This window comes from Schistocerca cancellata, chromosome 1 (assembly GCF_023864275.1).
Source record: "Schistocerca cancellata isolate TAMUIC-IGC-003103 chromosome 1, iqSchCanc2.1, whole genome shotgun sequence".
Taxonomy (NCBI): domain Eukaryota; kingdom Metazoa; phylum Arthropoda; class Insecta; order Orthoptera; family Acrididae; genus Schistocerca; species Schistocerca cancellata.
The window spans coordinates 492,989,276-493,002,241 of record NC_064626.1 but is presented as its reverse complement, the minus strand read 5'-3'; the positions used below and the strand labels follow the sequence as shown (position 1 = coordinate 493,002,241).

The window sequence follows — 12,966 nt, the reverse complement described above, 5'->3', positions numbered from 1 at the left end:
GAAATATTTACAGAATAATGGAAGGACTCGTAGTAGATAGTTATGTGTTCCGAAGCAATCTAGACCCTACGGCTTGTTTTAGAAGATTGACTGAAAAAAAGCAAACCTTCATTACACCACATTCTGGGCTTCATTACACCATTTATAGATTTACAGAAAAGTATTGACAGTCTGGAATGGAACAATATTTTTGAAATTCAGGAGGTAGCAGGAATAAACTACAGGAAACAAGGCGTTGTCTACAACATTTATACAAGCTAGACGACAGTCCTAAGAGTTGAAGGACAAGAAAATGAGTCAATAATTCAGAAGGAAGTCAAACAGTCATCCCCAATGTTATTCTGTATGTTCACTGAGAAAGCAGTAAAGGAAACCAAAGACAAATTTAAGAAGGGAATTAAAATTCAGACAGGAGAAATACGATATCATGGATTGCCATTGATATAGTGAATCCGTCAGAGACGGCAAAGCACTAGGAAGAGCAGATGAATCGAATAGATGGTTTTTTGAAAAGAGATTATGATGAACATCAACAAAAGTAAAACAAGGGTAACGTTGTTGTTGTTGTGGTCTTCAGTCCAGAGACTGGTTTGATGCAGCTCTCCATGCTACTCTATCCTGTGCAAGCTTCTCCATCTCCCAGTACCTACTGCAACCTACATCCTTCTGAATCTGCTTAGTGTATTCAACACTTGGTCTGTCTCTACGATTTTTACCCTCCACGCTGCCCTCAAATACTAAATTGCTGATCCCTTGATGCCTCATAATGTGTCCTACCAACCGATCCCTTCTTTTAGTCAAGTTGTCCCACGAATTTCTCTTCTCCCCAATTCTGTTCAATACCTCCTCATTGGTTATGTGATCTACCCATCTAATCTTCAGCATTCTTCTGTAGCACCACATTTCGAAAGCTTCTATTCTCTTCTTGTCCATGTTTCACTTCCGTACATGGCCACACTCCATACAATTACTTTCTATATTCGATGTTAACAAATTTCTCTTCTTCAGAAGCGCTTTCCTTGCCATCACCCGACTTAATTCGACTACATTCCATTATCCTCGTTTTGCTTTTGTTGATGTTCATCTTATATCATCCTTTCAAGACAAAGTCCATTCCGTTCAACTGCTCTTCCAGGTCATTTGCTGTCTCTGACAGAATTACAGTGTCATCGGCGAATATCAAAGTCTTTATTTGCTCTCCATGGATTTAAGTTTCTACTCCAAATTTTTCTTTTGTTTCCTTTACTGCTTGCTCAATGTACAGATTGAATAACATAGGGGATAGGCTACAACCCTGTCTCACTACCTTCCCAACCACTGCTTCCGTTTCATGCCCCTCGACTCACATAACTGTCATCTGGTTTCTGTGTAAATTGTAAATAGCCTTTCGCTCCCTGTATTTTACCCCTGCCACCTTCAGAATTTGAAAGAAAGTATTCCAGTCAACATTGTCGAAAGCTTTCTGTAAGTCTACAAATGCTAGAAACATAGGTGTGCCTTTCCTTGATCTATCTTCTAAGATAAGTCGTAGGGTCAATATTGCCTCACGTCTTCCAACATTTCTACGGAATCCGAACTGATCATCCCCGAGGTCGGCTTCTACCAGTTTTTCCATTCGTCTGTAAAGAATTCACGTTAGTATTTTGCAACCATGACTTATTAAACTGATAGTTTGGTAATTTTCACATCTGTTAACAACTGCTTTCTTTGAGATTGGAATTATTATATTCTACTTGAAGGCTGAGGGTATTTCACCTGTTTCATACATCTTGCTCACCAGATGGTAAAGTTTTGTCAGGGCGGGCTCTCCCAAGCCTACCAGTAATTCTAATGGATTGTTGTCTAATCCGGGGCCTCGTTCCCACTTAGGTCTTTCAGTGTTTTGTCAAATTCTTCACGCAGTATCATAGCTCCCATTTCATCTTCATCTACATCCTCTTCCATTTCCATAATATTGTCCACAAGTACATCGCCCTTGTATAGACCCTATATATACTCCTTCCACCCTTCTGCTTTCCCTTCTTTGCTTAGAACTGAGTTTCCATCTGAGCTCTCGATATTCATACAAGTGGTTCTCTTTTCTCCAAAGGTCTCTTTAATTTTCCTGTAGTCAGTATCTATCTTACCTCTAGTGAGATATGCCTCTACATCCTTACATTTGACCTCTAGCCATCCCTGCTTAGTCATTTTGCACTTCCTGTCGATTTCATTTTTGAGACGTTTGTATTCCTTTTTGTCTGCTTCATTTACTGCATTTTATTTTCTCCTTTCGTTCTCTAATGCTCTCCCTGAAACTCTCTACAACCTCTGGTTTATCCAGGTCCCATCTCCTTAAATTCCTACCTTTTTGCGGTTTCTTCAGTTTTGATCTACAGTTCATAACCAATAGATTGTTGTCAGAGTCCACATCTGTCCCTGGAAATGTCTTACAGTTTAAAACCTGGTTTCTAAATCTGTGTCTTACCATTATACTGTATAATCTATTTGAAACCTTCCAGTATCTCCAGGCCTCTTCCATGTATACAACGTATGTAACTGAATAAAATCAATCGACACGAAATGAATTTGTTTAGGAATTGAGACTCTTGTAGTAGTAAATGAATTTCGTTGCTTAGCAGAAAAGTAATAAATAATTGACGTTGCCGGAAGTGGAGAGGATACAAAACGCAGACTGACAACAGCAAGGAACACTTAACATCGAAGATAAATTAAAGACAGAGCGAGTTGGTGCAGTGGTAAGCTCATTGGACTCGCATCCGGGAGGACAATTCAAATTCCCATGCGACCAACCAGATTTAGGTTTTCGATGATTTCCCTAAATCGCGTAATTTAAATGTCAGATGGTTCCTTTGAAAGGGCACGACCGATCTCCTTGTCCATCACTCCTTAATCAGACCTTGTGCTCCTTCTCCAATAATCGCGTTGTCTTATTAAACAATAATCTTTCTTTTTCTTCTTATAAATTTTAGTTTTAGAAAGTCTTTTCTGGACACCGAACAGGTCCTATCTGGGATTGTTTAATGATTTAATATCATCTGCACCTGACAGTTTTTTTTCTTTATTCGTTGGACGATTGCTCAACTTCGCTCTTAGATCATTGTTACCTTTACAGAAATGCAGCGATGCCGTACAAGTTTCTGCACCAGTTCAGAAAGCAGAAGATTTTCACTAGCACCAGTCGTGTTCAACCCAGCTTGTTCTGCTTGTTCTTGTGGCGCAGAAGGCTGCACATATTGCAGGCCATATTGAGGCGTAGTTTCTCAAGCTCTAGAAAGCCTGAAACAGATCTGCACCGTTGCATAGTGAACAAAACACCTGTATGAGATGCTAGCCAAAATTTCCGAGGGTCTGAATATTGCACCCAGACAGTCATTTGTGCGAGTTTCCGCCGCTAGGCATCTCTAATTGTGTCTTTCAGCTGTCAGTATGACACGTGGTATCGTTGTGAGTGCGTTTCTGCGAATTTTGAAATGGCGACCTGAAGAAGGAAGAGATCAGCGTTATATTTTAAGCTTCGCCAAACGGCAGCTGAAATCCACCACGTGGTAAGGGAGCCTTTTGGTTTGAGCCAAGCAGGAAGTTTTAAGTAGTATAATTTACTTAAAGATGGCCAAGTCTATGTGGAGGATGTAAATACTCAGTGCGACTGTCATGTTGCAGAACTCTTAAAATGATCACGAAAGTGCATGTCGTTATCTACAAGGGCTGGAATGACGTTTCTGAAATCGTTGGACTCTATGTATGAATGTCAACACGAGTCAGGTTGTCAAAGAAGTTGACAGTATGCACCCACTTATCTTTCTCTGGCCTGAATGTGTGCACTAGAGATGGGCAAAACTGTTCTTTTCAGAGAGCGGATCAGAACTGTTCACTCCCTGAAATGAATTAGCTCTTTTTCATGACTCACCACTCATTTACAATAGAAAATAAATGGAAGGCACATTGCCCTTTAAACTTGGTTTATTCCAGAACTATACCTGTATTTTGATCTTATTTGATCCTATTTTGAAGTAACACAGATAATGAGTAAGAATTTTGTATTGTTTATTGAAATTTCCACGATATGACAAAGTTTTTGATTATTGATTTATTTTGCACTATTGTGGTTTTTTGGGTGATCGGAAAATGTTGTAACTTGAGATTTACATTAACAATATATTTGGCTATAATGCATTAAAATTTCATTAACCTCATACAAATGCATTGCAAGCCATATATTTTTAAAGTGAACGTTTCCTTCCAAAGACGCCTAAAATCGCAAAATCCGTACCAGAATAAGAAAAAAATATATAAATTTGACTGTAAAACGAAAGTGCTGCATATAGCCTTACGCAGAATAAAACAAGGAAAATATTGGTGTATCACATTTTGCGATACGTTTATCGGTTCGCTCGTAATTAAAGCGTAAATTCGAGTGTCCATAATAAAAATCCTATAGTAAGAGGAGTCGTCAGGAACCTAATCTGATCAGTTTAAACAAATAAAAATAAAATAAAAACAAATGATGTATACATAACATAATAATGTAATATACATAGCGGTATTACTACGAAGAACAATATCCAGTAGAGACAAACTCCGACGCAGAAGCACTGAGTCGAGCAGGTCCAGCTGCGAGCTGTATTACTGCGTGAGCTAAGACTGCAGAGACCAGAGTGACACCTGAGTTGCTTTGCTCAACGCTCTGGCTAGAGTCGAGAACGGTGGGGTGAGCGTTGAGCGGGCGAGTTCCGAGGGTGGGGGGAGCGGTGAACTCACCCGCTCCGAGACAAATCGTCCGTTCCCTTGCGAGCAGGTTGTTGCAAGTAGTTCCTATGTTATCCGCTAGGTGGCTCTGTCCTGTTGCTCGCATCAACTGCCCAGAGGGCAGGACGTGCGACTGAAACGATCGCCGACAGAGTGTGATGCGAAGTTAAGCTGCGCCAGACACTGCACGCGGCAGACGACGCACAGAGACGGCACGGCATATGTGAAACACAAAATCCAATGGGGCACTGCACAACGCAGGCAGCCAAGGTAGAAGCAGGGCAGAGGCCGGCGCTGGCTGTGTTGTGTGGCGTGCACTGTGCTGTGACCAGCAGAGGCGCTGTTGATATGCTCCGTCTCTCTCTCTCTCTCTCTCTCTCTCTCTCTCTCTCTCTTCCGTGGGAAACGTTTGGAGCTACCGTTCTTTTTTTCTGAATCACTGATTGTTCACTCCTTTGAAAGATTCAACTCTATGAATCAGTTCAAGAGCGGATCCCCCATCTCTAGTGTGCACCAGTTTGGTTGGGAAGGGTATCATTAATCCGTTATATCCTCTCCTGAGGCAAGCTTGGCCACAACTGTTGCAACTGGTTCTTGATATACTGGATGTAGTTGATTTGCGTGTCACTCTCATAAATTGTCTTTAGGGGACAGATCTTGGGATCTTGCTGATCATGGGAGTACCACAACATTATGAAGACTCTTCATATAGACACTAAACACAGCCTTCCGAAATGACTTCACAAAAGAAGACGAAGTTAATATTCCAGAATTCGAATCATGAACAGCTGCCAACATGAGTAATGTACACTACTGGCCACGAAGATGACATGCTACAGACTCGAAATTTAACCGACAGGAAGAAGATGCTGTGATATGCAAATGATAAGCTTTTCAGAGCATTCACACAAGGTTGGCTCCGGTGGCGACACCTACAACGTGCTGACATGAGGAAAGTTTCCAACCGATTTCTCATACACAAACAGCAGTTGACCGGCGTTGCCTGGTGAAACGTTGTTGTGATGCCTGATGTATGGAGGAGAAATGTGTACCATCACGTTTCCGACTTTGATAAAGGTCGGATTGTAGCCTATAGCGATTGGCGTTCATCGCATCGTGACATTGCTGCTCGCGCTGATCGAGATCCAATGACTGTTAGCAGAATATGGAATCGGTGGGTTCAGGAGGGTAATACGGAACGCCGTGCTGGATCCCAACGGCCTCGTATCACTAGCAGTCGAGATGACGGGCATCTTATCCGCATGGCTGTAACGCATCGTGCAGCCACCTCTCGATCCCTGAGTCAACAGATGGGGACGTTTGCAAGACAACAACCATCTGCACGAACAATTCGATGACGTTTGCAGCAGCATGGACTATCAGCTCAGAGACCATGGCTGCGGCTACCCTTGACGCTGCATCACAGACAGGGGCGCCTGCGATGGTGTACTCAACGACGAACCTGGGTGCACGAATGGCAAAACGTCATTTTTTCGGATGAATCCGGGTTCTGTTTACAGCATCATGATGGTCGCATCCGTGTTTGGCGACATCGCGGTGAACGCACAGGTCGCGTGGGATTAGCCGAGCGGTCTCAGACGCTGCAATCACGGACTGTGCGGCTGGTCCCGGCGGAGGTTCGAGTAGTCCCTCGGGCATGGGTGTGTGTGTTTGTCCTTAGGATAATTTAGGTTAAGTAGTGTGTAACCTTAGGGCCTGATGACCTTATCAGTTAAGACCCATAAGATTTCACACACATTTTTTTGGTGAACACACATTGGAAGCGTGTATTCGTCATCGCTATACTGACGTATCTCCCGGTGTGATGGTATGAGGTGCCATTGGTTACACGTCTCGGTCACCTCTTGTTCGCATTGACGGCACTTTGAACAGTGGACGTTACACTTCGGATGTGTTACGACCCGTAGCTCTACCCTCCATTCGATCCCTGCGAAACCCTACATTTTAGCAAGATAATGCACGACCGCATGTTGCAGATATGTTCGACTGCTGCCCTGGCCAGCACATTCTCCAGATCTCTCACCAATTGAAAACGTCTGGTCAATGGTGGCCGAGTAACTGGCTCGTCGCAATACGCCAGTCACTACTCTTGATGAACTGTGGTATCGTGTTGAAGCTGCATGGGCAGCTGTACCTGTACACGCCATCCAAGCTCTGTTTGACTCAATGCCTAGGCGTATCAAGGCCAGAGGGGGTTGTTCTGGGTACTGATTTCTCAGGATCTATGCACCCAAATTGCGTAAAAATGTAATCATATGTCAGTTCTAGTATAATATATCTGTCCAATGAATACCCGTCTATCATCTGCATTTCTTCTTGGTGTAGCAATTTTAATGGCCGGTTGTGTAGAAGTAGATATCCTCGGAGTAGTGAAGCAACGTAAATCGCTTAATAAAAGCAAACCTTCTGGTCCAGGCTGTATACCAATCAGGTTCCTTTCAGAGTATGATGATGCAATAGCTCCACACTTAACAATAATATACAACCGTTCGCTCGACGAAAGATCCGTACCCAGGTCACACCAATATTCAAGAAAGGTAGTAGGAGTAATCCACTAAATTAGAGGTCTATGTCATTAACGTCGATATGCAGTAGGATTTTGGAACGTATATTGTGTTCGAATATTATGAATTACCTGGAAGAAAACGGTCTATTGACACACAGTCAACACGGATTTGGAAAACATCGTTCTTGTGAAACACAACTAGCTCTTTACTCGCACGAAGTGTTGAGTGCTACTGACAAGGAATTTTAAATTGATTCCGTATTTCTGGATTTCCGGAAGGCATTTGACACTGTAGCACACAAGCGGCTTGTAGTGGAATTTCGTCCTTATGGAATATCATCTCAGTTATGTGGAAGGATTCGTGATTTCCTGTCAGAGAGGTCACAGGTTGTAGTAATTGACGGAAAGTCTTCGAGTAAAACAGAAGTGATTTCTGGCGTTCCCCAAGGTAGTGTTATAGGCCCTTTGCTGTTCCTTATCTATATAAACGATTTGGGGGACAATCTGATCAGCCTCCTTAGGCTGTTTGCAGGTGACGCTGTCGTTTATCGACTAATAAAGTCATCAGTAGATCAAAACAAATTAAAAAAAACGATTTAGAAAAGATATCTGTATGCCGGCCGGAGTGGACGAGCGGTTCTAGGCGCTACAGTCTGGAACCGCGCGACCGCTACGGTCGCAGGTTCGAATCCTGTCTCGGGCATGGATGTGTGTGATGTCCTTAGGTTAGTTAGGTTTAAGTAGTTCTAAGTTCTAGGGGACTGATGACCTCAGAAGTTAAGTCCCATAGTGCTCAGAGCCATTTGAACCATTTGCTATCTGTACGGTGCGAAAATTGGCAGTTGACCCTAAACAAAGAAAAGTGTGAGGTCATCCACATGAGTGCTAAAAGGTCGGAGGCTTGCTCGCTCTGTACAGCAAGATAGGTGGCGATCTGATGCCGGAATACACTGCTGGAGGAGACAGTGTTTCAGATTACGCGTTCGGTGCATATGGTCGAACTTGGGGCTCCGCAGCAGACGGCACCTATGTGTCGGCATGTTGACCCAGTGACATCCTCAATTAATACTCCAATGGGCACGGTATCGTAGATATCTTGCGTTTCTTGTTACAGCATTAACGTTGATATGAAGCAGGATTTCGGAACGTCTATTGTGTTCGAAAATTATGAATTACCTCGAAGAGAAGGGTCTCTTGACACACTGTCAAACACGGATTTAGAAAACATCGTTCTTGCGAAACATAACTGGCTCTTTATTCACACGAGGTGTTGAGTGCAGTTGACAAGGGATTTCAAATTGTTTCCGTATTTCTAGGTTTCCGGAATGCTTTTTGACACTGTGCCACACAAGAAGCTTCTAACCAAATTGCGAGCTTATTTAAGATCGTCTCAGTTACGCGACTGGATTCGTTATTTCATGTCAGAGAGGTCACAGTTCTTAGTAACTGACGGAAAGTCATCGAGTAAAACAGAATTGATTTCTGGCTTTCCACAAGATAGTGTTATAGGTTCTCCCCTGTTCCTTATCTACATAAACGACTTAAGAGACAATCTGAGCGGCCATCTTAGTTGTTGGCAGATGATGCTGTCGTTTATCGTCTAATAAAGCCGTCAGAAGATCAAAACAAATTGCAGAACGTTTATAAAAGATATCCGTACGGTGCGAGAATTGGGAATCGACCCTAAATAATGAAAAGTGTGAGGTCATCCACATGAGTGCTAAAAAGAATCCATTAAACTTCGGTTACACAATTAATCAAGCAAATCTAAAGGCCGCACATTCAACTAAGTACCTGTGAATTACAATTACGAGCGACTTAAATTGAACAGGACACACAGAAAACGTTGCGGGGAAGGCGAACCGAAGACTGCGATTGATTGCCAGACCATTTAGAAGATGCTAAAAATCTACTAAAGAGACTGCCTACACTACATTTGACAGTTCTCTTTCGGAATACTGCTGCGCGACGTGTATCCTTACCAAATAGGATTGACAGAGTACATCGAGAAAGTTCAAAGAAGAGCATCACGTTTTGTATTATCGAGAAATAGGGAAGAAAGTGTCACGAATATGATACAGGATTTGCGGTGGACATCATTAAAACAAAGGCGTTTATCGTTGCGGGTGAATCTTTGTCCTCCGAATGCGAAAATATTTTGTTGACGCCGACCTGCAGAGGGAGAAACGACCGCGCTGTTCGGGAGTGAAATGACAGAGAATTATTGTGAAAGTGGTTCGATTAACGCTCTGCCATGCACTCAAGTGTAATTTACAGAGTATCCATGTAGATGCAGATGTGGATTTCGAAGATCGTATCTGTATGTGCCGTAGTCCAGGCGAACGCTTGCTAGAAACATATATCGCCTCCCGGACGCAGGCCTGTGGAAGCAGTATTACGCTATGGGAGACACTCACCTGGGCTTACCTCGCACCAATGGTAGTACTCTAAGCACGACGCAGCTGTGGACGATGTTGCATTATTGCAGATAACCTGCGTCACTGCACGCTCGTTGTCTTTTCCGATGGCGGTGGCATCTTCCAGCAGGGTAACTGTTCGTGCTTGAATTCAGCTACGCTGATTTTAGAAGCATGGCAGTGAACTCACGTTGATGTCTGGGCCACCAGATTCGCCCGATCTGAACCCAGTAGAACACGTCTTGGATGCTATCAGGCACCAGCTCCACGCCCGCAAACCATCGGGGAAGTGCGTGACCTGTGAGTAGAATATGGTGCCACATACCTCCTAAAAGTAACAAGGTCTAGTCGAACATGTGCCGTCCAGAATCGCTGCTACACTGATTTTCAAGAGTGGACCAAAAGTTAAGTAGGTGGACATAATATTTTGGCTCATCGGTGTAGATGAACATAATATGATCTGCGTTAGAGATTAGAAATGAAAACAGGTTATCAGGCGTGGCTAGGTTTTGTGTCCGAAGTACCAGTGCACTTTCAGTCCTTGGCTAATAGCAGGCGCGCCGGGAGACTACCGCGTCGGTGTCTTTCTAGGAAATGCGGTAGTCGCGACTTCCACGTGCCGTCAAGGACGTCTGATCTTACTAACTTGTCTGTAACCTCAGGGCGATTGCCTCGAGCTTTAAAACATGGACGAAAGAATTTGTACGGAGGAGTCGACTGCGTGGTGTTTTCTGTCACTCAGTGGAGAACACTAGGGTGTCTACTTGCTGTACTTGACAATAAAACAAGGAAGGAAGATTGTATGTTTGCGTTCCGTCGACGAGGAGATTATTAGTGATGGTGCACAAGCTGGGATTCGGGAATAATGTAGGAGGAACCATCCCAGCATTCACGTTAAGCGAGTTAGGGAAGCTACGGAACCGCCAGTCTGCCCAGTGTCTCACCACTGCGCCACCTCTCTCCGTCAGACTAAACTGTAGAGCCAACTTTCGCCAAGGGAGTAGCTCCAGAGTTAACAATATTTTCGGGATGTGGCAATATCAGGGAAGCACTAAACCGTTGCTAGGCCCGGACCATCGAATGGAAATTCCGTGTGGCTAGGGCCTCCCGTCGGGTTGACCGTTCGCCTGGTGCAAGTCTTTCGAGTTTACGCCACTTCGGCGACTTGCATGTCGATGGGGAAGAAACGATGATGATAAGGACAACACAACACCCAGTCCCTGAGCGGAGAAAATCTCCGACCCAGCCGGGAATCGAAGCCGGGCCGTTAGGTATGACATCCCGTCGGGCTGACCACTCAGCTACCAGGGGCGGACGGGCCATCGAATGTACAGTGCAGACTTCGCTTATGACAAGAACAAATGCAAGACTACGCCTAGAATGGTGTAAATAACGCCGTCATCAACCCGAGCAGCAGTGAAAGACGTTGCATTGAGCGATGAGTTGATGGATAACAGTACTCAGTGTGATACGAGATCGGCCTATATTACTGACATGCATCTGTTGCACAGTTATGAACACATAATAGAAGATATATTGAAGTCCCATTAATTAATCTAAATGTTTTTCGAATGTTATTGGTCCTCCTTTGAAAATGGATTACACATGACCTTTCCAGAAATTCAAATGTTGTCAGCAAAATGGTTTTATGATGAAGGCAAATTGTAGACTCTTCACTGAGTCTTAGGCAGAACGACTCACCAGCAGATCCGTTTGTTCGGGATAAAAGCCGCCAACTTTTCGCTGACTTTTGCTATAACTGCAGTTCAGCAAATGGCAACTTAAAACATTCAAATCACCAAACATACACGCTGACAGGTCTTCTTCACTTGGAGATTCCATCAAAATTTTCAAGCTACAATGCAAAAACTAAAGCCTGTTTAAATTTTTTATCTGTTGATTACTTTTTTCATCAAAGGTGGTTCAAAAAATATTTTAAAAAGCTACAGGATAACACTAACCTATGTAATGGCATCAAATGTAACTTATTATGTCAAACGGTTATTCTGTTACAAATTTTTATAATCAGGGCAAGACTTTGTGCTCACCTTGTATATTTCCTTCACTATTTACAACATTCTGCCACTGCTGGGGTAACTTCTCAATCCCGCGACTACAGAAATAACGTGTGTTTGAGGCGAAGAACTCGTCAAGCCATGTTCGGAGCGCATTTTCATCCAGAAGGGTAGTTCATTGAAGGTTCCCCCTCATCCTCTTCTCCTCTCCAACCCCCGACCTCTGCCGCGCCGTCACTGTTGTGTCCCCCCTATCTTCCATCTCTACACCATTCATCTCCTCTCCCACAGTGGCTTCCGTCAACTCCCCCTCCCGGATGATGCCCTCTCTCCCTCCATTTATCCCTCCTAACAGCTCTGATCCTCACCTCCCCCTCCCTTCCTCTGTCCTTTTCCTGGTCTCCCTTCCCCCCTTCCACCCTGTTTTTTCCCTGCCTACCCCCTCTGTCTACCTCCCTGCTCTCCCACAAATCCTTTTGCATTTCCCTCCTCTGCCTTTTCTATTCCCTCTCACATCTGCCCTGCGCCCCCCCCCCCCCCCACGACCCTTATGAGTCCTCTCCCTCCGTCAGCTCCCCCCCCCCATCATTTTTCCTCTCCTCCCCCCTTTTTTCCCCTCATCTGTCCAGGTTCCCCCACCCTCGTCTTCCCTTGGATGTGGTGTGTCATCTACGTGCCGACTTTTTAGTGCAGTGTTTCCAGTGATTGTTAAGTGTTGTGCGTCTTTTCCGAAGTGTTGCAAACGGGGATCATATTGTCGCTGGGTGTGATTTTTATATCTCTTGTGAACAGAAACCAGACTGTCGACGTGTTTTTTAATTATCTGTCTACTATTTTGCCTGACTGCTTCCTGTGTATTTTATTAGCATCGCCCACTCTTTGTTTTATGTTTTAACTTCCCACAATTTTCCGCCGTTTTACAATTTAAGTCACCGTTTTATCGCCTGCTTTTATTGTTTCTTATCTTCATATGTTTTTAAAAATTCTTTAGGCTGAAGAGCAGCGTATCTCGGGGGGAACCGAAATTCAATAAAGGAAAACAAAAAATTGAAGGTTGGTTCGGTAGAGAACGGAAAAGGCGAAAATATGAGGGCGCAAGATCAGGTGCATAAGGTGGATGCGGAATGGTTTCCAAACCCAGCTCCTGTATAGTTTTTTTTTGTCATTCTAGCAGAATGCGGACGGGCATTATCGATGAGTAACATCTCTTCACTCAGTCTACCTGGTCGTTGTTCTTGGATTGCGTTTGCAAGACGTCTCA

General features: G+C 43.9%; 1 long non-coding RNA gene across 1 annotated transcript in view; it reads right to left on the bottom strand.

The window, feature by feature from the left end:
• The window catches only part of LOC126177978 (uncharacterized), a 184,405-nt gene that overhangs the window by 96,983 nt on the left and 74,456 nt on the right, over positions 1 to 12,966 (bottom strand). The window contains exon 2 of the long non-coding RNA XR_007535905.1: positions 9,691 to 9,988. This is a non-coding gene — a long non-coding RNA (uncharacterized LOC126177978). The remainder of the gene's footprint in view (positions 1 to 9,690; positions 9,989 to 12,966) is intronic.